This window comes from Rhinopithecus roxellana, chromosome 6, assembly GCF_007565055.1.
Source record: "Rhinopithecus roxellana isolate Shanxi Qingling chromosome 6, ASM756505v1, whole genome shotgun sequence".
NCBI lineage: Eukaryota > Metazoa > Chordata > Mammalia > Primates > Cercopithecidae > Rhinopithecus > Rhinopithecus roxellana.
This window is the reverse complement of record NC_044554.1, coordinates 6,068,589-6,076,042: the sequence shown is the minus strand read 5'-3', so window position 1 is coordinate 6,076,042 and position 7,454 is coordinate 6,068,589. Positions and strand designations below refer to the sequence as shown.

General features: G+C 35.0%; 1 pseudogene; it reads right to left on the bottom strand.

Moving 5' to 3' along the window:
* Nucleotides 1-4,972: 4,972 nt before the first annotated feature.
* On the bottom strand, nt 4,973-7,187 carry LOC104671189 (annotated as a pseudogene).
* Nucleotides 7,188-7,454: the final 267 nt, after the last annotated feature.

Here is a 7,454-nt window from a genome sequence, read left to right as displayed (position 1 = left end):
CATATGAGGCTCTTTGGTGATTATAAGTTAAAATTTGTTTTATTTTAATAAAATTGACTCATTATTAAATGTTCCTTTTTATTTCTAATAGTGTCATTTTATCTTATATTAATATAGCCACTCCAACTACATTAGTATACTTTTATTTGCATCCAGTTGTGTCTTGGATTCTGTATTGTCTCTTTTGATAGCATATAGTTGAATGCTGCTATTTAAATCTGGTCTGAAAATCTCTGCCTTTCAATTAGACTGTTAGCGCACTTACTGCAATTATTTATTTCATTGGATATGTGACTGCCATTTTGTTGTTGTTTTTTAGATATGTCATGTATTTTTCTATCTATTCCTCTTTTATGGCCTTCTTTGGTGTGAAAAAATACTTTTAGTGTATAATTTTAATTCCTCTTGCAAATTCTTAAGTATGCTTGAGTTATTTTCTTGGCAATTCTGCTACGGATTACTATATACCTCATAATTTATAATTGTCTATGTCAGGTTAATACAGACTTAATTACAGTAAAATATAACTTTTCTCTAATATAGCTTTGTGTTATTGTCATATTATAACAATTTATAATATAAACCCAACAATATAGGGTTGTAATTACTGCTTTATATAATCTTACGTCTCTTAAAGCAATTAAAAGAAGAAATTAGAATATGTATACATTTTTTATACTTATCCACATATTTACCATTTCATTTCATTCTGTGGATTCAAGTGACCATCCTATGTTATTTCCTCTTGGTATGAAGACTTTCTTTAGTGTTTCTTTAGTATTTCTTGTTAGGCAGATCTATGATCTATGATCTCTCAAACTTTGCTGGGTATAAAATTATTGGTTGACAGTTGTTTCTTTTTTTTAACCTTCAACCTACTCACATCAGATATTTTTTTTTTTAATTCCAGCACTTTGCATGTTTTTCTGCTCTCCACTGTGAAGATAATCCTAAAGAGATATAACTTCTACCTTCTTTTTGGACTCAAAATCCAAGTCTTTCCTGCTTCATAATCTTGGCTCTTTTATTGTCCTATAGTTGTTCTCTTGGCCCTATGTTTCCTATTAGTCCTGAAAACACTTGAGCCTCAGTAATTGTGCCTTCCCATTACTAATGGATTAATCTCTGGAAGAAAAGGTGAACTTTAATTTAATTTTATTTTTTTAATTCACACAATAGTTGTACATATTTATGGGGGTACGTAGTAATGTTTCAATATATATAATGTGTAGTGATCAGAGCAGAGTAATTAGCATATCCATTTCAAACTTTTATCATTTCTTGGTGGTGAGAATATTCAATATTCTCCTTCTAGCTGTTTGAAACTATACAATACATTATGTCTAACAATAGTCATCCTACAGTGGTACAGAACACTAGAATTTGTTCCTCTTATCTAGTTATAATTTTGTACCCTTTAACAAATCTCTCCCTATCCCTTATTTCTCTCTACCTTTCCTATCCTCTATTATACTCTGTTCTATTTTTTACTTCTGTGAGATCAAGGTGGTTTTTTTTTTTTTCATCTTCCACAAATGAATGGAGGACATGTAGTGTTTAACTTTCTGTGCCTGGCTTATTTCACTTAACACAATATCCTCCAGTTTTATCCATGTTGCTGCAAATGACAGGATCTCATTATTTTTTGTGGCTGAATAGTATTTCATTGTGTACATATACCATATTTTCTTTATGCATTCATTCATTGATGGGCACTTAGGATGATTCTGTATCTTTGTGGTCTGAGGAAAGATTTTATGAATAAGACCTCAAAGGCACAGCCAACCAGAAGCAAAAATAAATGGGATTATATAATACTAAAAAGCTTTTGCACAGCAAAAGAATCAATCAACAGAGTTAAAAGACAGCCTATAGGATGGGAGAAAGTGCTTGCAAACTATTAATTTGACAGGGGATTAATATCTAGGATGAACAAGGAACTCAAAATCTCAAGAGAAAAAAATCAAATTCAAAAATGGGCAAATAATCTGAACAGATATTTCTCAAAAGAAGACACACTTATGGCCAACAATTATATGAAAAAATGTTCAATATCACCAGTCATCAGGGGAATGCAAATCAAAGCCACAATGTGGTATCATCTCACCCCAGTTAGTATGGCTACGACCAAAAAGACTAAAACCAAATGCTAACAGGGATACAGAGGACAGGGAACTCTTATACATTGTTGGTGGAAATGTAAAATACTATAGCCACTATGGAGAACAGTATGGAGATTTCTCGAAAACTAAAAATAGAACTGCTGTACAATCCTGCAATCCCTCTACTGAATATTTGTCCAAGGGGCAGGAAATAAGTATATCAAAGAGAAACTTGTACCCCAATGTTGGTAGATTTGGTTTCCTAGTATTTTGTTGAGGATTTTTCTGTCTATGTTATTGGCCCATAGTTTTTTCATTTGTGTCTTTATCTGGTTTTGTTATCAGAGTTATGCTGGCTTCATAGAATGATTTAGAAAGAATTCCCTCTCTTTCAATTTTTTTGGAATAGTTGCAGGAGAACTGGTATACTTTTTTAAAAGTTCAGTAGAATTCAGCTGTGAAGCCATTTTATCCTGGGATTTTATTTGTTGGGAGACCTTTTTATTACTGATTCAATCTCATTACTTGTCATTGGTCTGTTTAGATTTTCTATTTCTTCTTGGTTCAATTTTGGTAAATTGTATGTGTCCAGGAATTTATCTGTTTTCTTTAGGTTTTCAAAATGACTGGCATAGAGTTGTTCATGGGAGCCTCATAGTCCTTTGTATTTCTCTGGTATCTGTTAAATCTTTCTCATTTATTATTTATTTTTTTCTATTTTTTTCTTAGTCTAGCTAATGGTTTGTCAATTTTTATTTTTTAAAAATTCCATAATAAAAATTAAAAATGGAAAAAAATAAGCTTTTTGTTTCATTGATATTTTTTGTGGTTTTTGTTTTGTAGTCTCAACTTCATTTATTTCTGCTCTGCTCTTTCTTTATACTAATTTTAGGTTTGGTTTGTTTTTGCTTTTCTACGTCCTTGAGATGCACTACTAGATTGTTTATTTAAAATCTTTCTAGTTTTTCTAGATTTGGGTTCATTTTAAGTTTATTTGTTAAATTATTTGAAGAGATGGTGTTCTCACTATGTTGCCCAGGCTTGTCTTGTACCCCTAGTTTCAAACAATCCTCTTGTCTTAGTCTACTGATTGACTGATAGATTGACAGGGTCTTACATTGTCCAGGATGGTCTTGAACTCTTGGCCTAAAGTGATCCTCCTGTCTCAGCCTCCCAAAATGCTGGAACTGAAGATATGGGCAACTGTGCCTGGCCTTTTCTAGCTTTTTGATGTAGGCATGTATTGCTATAAACATTACTTAATACTGTTTTTGCTGTGTCTTATAGGTTTTGGTTTGCTGTGTTTCTATCTTCTTCTTTTTTTTTTTCTTTTTAGTTTATTCTTAACATTTTCCTCATCTATTCATCATTCAGGAGCATGTTTAATTTTCTTGTACTTGTATAGTTTCAAATATTCCTCTTGTTAATGATGTCTAGTTTTATTCCATTTTGGTCAGATAAAATACTTGATATAATTTTTATTTTTAAAAATATTTTGGGGGCTTATTTCATGTTTTTATATATGGTCAATCCTGGGCAATGTTCCATATGCTGATGAAAAGAATATATATTCTGCAGCTGTTGGGTGAAATGTTCTCTAAATATATGCTAGGTCCATTTGTTTTATGGCATAATTTAAATTTGATGTTTCTTTGTTGATTTTTCTGTTTTGGTAATCTATCCAATGCTGAGAGTGGGGTGCTGAATTAACTCCCTGACTATTGTATTGCAGTCTATCTCTTTAGATAGAATATTTGCTTTATATATCTGGGTACTCTGGTGTTGGGTATATATATATTTACAATTGTTACATTTTCTTTCCAAAGTGATCCCTTTATTATATAATGTCTTTGTTTGTCTCTTTACAGCTTTTGACTTAAAGTCTGTTTGTATTGCTACTCCTGTTCACTTTTGGCTTCTGTTTGCATAAAGTATCTTTTCCAACATTTCACTTTCAGTCTGTGTTTACAGTGAAGTGAATTTCTTGAAGGCAGCATATTGTTGGGTCTTGTTTTTATTAATTCAGTCAGTCAGTCTATATATTTTAAATGAGGAATTTAATCCATTTTCTTTTGAGGTTATTATTGATAGATGAGGACTTACTCCTGTTATTTATTGATGTTTTTCTGGTTGTTTTGTATATTTACACCTGGTTTGTTTTGTATCTTTGTTCTTTACTTTCTGATTGTTGTTGCAGCTGGGTGATTTTCTGTAGTGATAAGGCTTATTCCTTTCTTTTTCTCCTTTGTGTATTGGCTTTACCAGTGAGTTTTATGGTTTCTCATGTTTTCATCATGGTGGTTACCATTTTTTCACTTCCAAATGTAAGACTCCCTTGGGCATTTCTTGTAAGGCTGATCTAGTGGTAAATTTCCTTAATTTTTGTTTATCTGTGAAAGATTTTATTTCTCCTTCACTTCTAAAATATAGCTTTGCTGGGTTTAATATTCTTGGCTGACAGATTTTTTTTTTTTCCCCCAGAACTTTGAATCTATCATCCTGTTCTTTGCTGGCCTGTAATGTTTTGCTGGAAGTTCACTGTTAGTCTAATGAAGATTCCTTTATATATGAGTTAATGCTTTTCTCCTGCTGTTTTTAAAATTCATTGTCTTTGATTTTTGACAATTTGACTACAACATGCTTCAGAGAGGACCTGCTTGGGTTAAATCTAATTGGGATTCTTTGAGCTTTCTGGATCTGGATGACCATCTATCTCCTAAGACTTGAGAAGTTTTCTGCTATGGTTTTATTAAATATGTTTTCCTCTCCTTTGCCCTTCTCTTCTCCTTGTAGAACACCCATAATATGAATATTTATTCACTTAATGGTGTCTCATACATCTGTAGGCTTTCTTCATTTCTATATAATTAGAACAAATGATTTATCTCAAGTTCTATGAGTTTAAAGTTTTTCAGAAGTTATTACAGAAGTCAACACTGAAATCAGAAACAAACTTTCACAGCTGTAGCATTTATAACAAAGTCAATATCTACATGACCTTAATTTAAGAGATTTAGAGTGTTTCCATGATTCAGAATCCATGACTAAAGTTTCAAAGTCCAGATCCAAGTCAGAAACAAGGGCACTTACAAAGTAATCAATAGAAGGGCACTTCTGAAGCATACCTTCAACCATGATCATGGGCTCCTTGCCTCCACCGTGGGCCAGCATCTCCCTGCAATAGCACTCCCTGGTGGCCCTGTTAAAAGGATTTTGTAGAAAACATTCCTTCCAAACCACGGAAGTGACTGTCCTAGACATGAGGTAAGAGCAGTATTTGGCACCACAGCCCAGGAGGTAGCTGATCCGCAGCTTCCAGGCAGTATTTGGAACATATGGTAAGCCATAGAATGTCTCTTGTGTTTTCTTGAGAATGTCTGTGGTTGAACTCTTCAGGGGATGCTTTCCCTGGTAGATTTGATCCAGAGTGGCATAAAAGACCTGAAGTTTCATATTGGCTGCGGCACAAACCTTTTTAGATTCACAAAGCTGAGACACCATATTTTTTTGGCAGTAGCCCATTCTAATTATGTCTGGCAAACTGGTTGCTCAATAATCATTTGCAAAGTACTCCATTAGAATAGAAGGAACCTCTGCAAAATCAGTGGGACAGCCTGGTTCCGGTGACGTGTTGGTAACAAATACGTCCTGGCATTCAATGCATAGCATGTCCCATTTCATGGACAAGATTTTCCTTCATTCCAGGAGTTAGCAAAGTTGGTGAACTCCTTGAGGAATGGGGAAGATTCAGCATAAGAACTATGACTGGGAGTTGATAGTCTCTGTCTTCCTTTAATCTGCCTCCATGGATTGTAAAATGGCAATCCTGATGTTGTTTGTCTGCTTGCTGAAGAAAATCAAAGTTAAATGCACCCCAGTAATCCTTCAGATTCATGAATAATGGCCAGTTTTTGGACATCTTCACACATACCTCTCCTTTTGCAGGCTATTCTGCATATAAGGAAATCCACAACAGTTTGTTAAGCCAAATATTCAGGCCTTCCATGCATGCTCCGAGGGAGAAAAACAGGCAATATAAGCCAGGCTCAATATTATACCTATGTTCATGAATCACATCACTGTGGTAGCAGAGGTCCCAAGGCATTACTTTGGAATTTTGAGAATTCTGTTTCATTTTCATCCCTCATATCATCTCAAAATCTTTTCGAGTTCCTTCAGAAAGTTGGTCAGAGAATTTCTCAAGGAACTGGATGACAGTCTCTGAATTTTTAACTGTTGTTCCCTGGAGAGCCCTGTGGGAAAACATAGAATACCTACCAACTTTTCCAGAAGATCTCTGTTGCTGAGCAATTCTTCCAAACATTTTAATTGACCAGTATTGGGATAAAGAAAAATTTTGTAAGCAGCTTCTCACACCAAGTCACCTTGTGCTTCTGCATGGAGACCATCAATTATGATATGATCCCCATCAGATAAAAGTTATGGTGAATGTGTTCTGGTAAGAGATGCTTCTCAGTCTTGTTGGGAAAGTTGTTTGCCATAAGATGTGAACTACTCAAATCCAAGATTTTAACATTGAGGTCTACTGCTCTTTTACACTTTTCTTTGTCTAGATGGATTCCACTAATTTCAAAATCAAATATAAACAGTTCAGCCACTTGCCTGGTTTCTGGATCAAGGGAATCCACAAGTTTTTTTTTTTTTTTTTTTTTTTTAATCAGATAGTAATTTTTGCAAACTTTGACATAATTCCATATTTGTGTTCAACCAAGTCAGCCACTCTGCACAAGGAATCTTAGAGCTCATCAAAGATGCACACAATCTGGGGTCCAGGTGGGGTGGAACATGCATGTTCCAAAAGTAATTCTGTCTTCCTCAAGGCTTTTTATTGTGCAATATGAAATCTTTCTGCAGCACTGAGCCCAGGATATCCAAAAAGACCCCAGTGCTCACTAAACAGGTCCAAGCGTAGCCCTGCAGCTTGACATTGAAGGTGGAGTCCACCAGGAACCAGCTGGTGCTGACCCTTCCACATGGGTCTTGGCTCTGAGGCTGCCCCTGCCTACCTGCCCTGGCCACAGGGACACTACTCCAGCTCTGAAGCGGCCTAGCCTTTGGGCACATAGTGTTTGTGGAGTAGCCTCATGCCCAGCTGCAAGACCCTTGCCCCAGTGCTGCAGCTCCAGCCAGGAGTGCACGCTTTGCACTTCTGGGCTTTCTTCATTTTTAAAATCCTTTTTTTCTTTTCTTTTATTTCTTTCTTTCCTTCTTTCTTTTGTTCACCTGTGATATTTCAAAATACCTGTCTTCAAGTTCAGAAATTATTTCTTCTGCTTGGTCTAGATTGTTGTTGAAGCTCTCGATTGTATTTTGCCATTTCATTCATTGAAT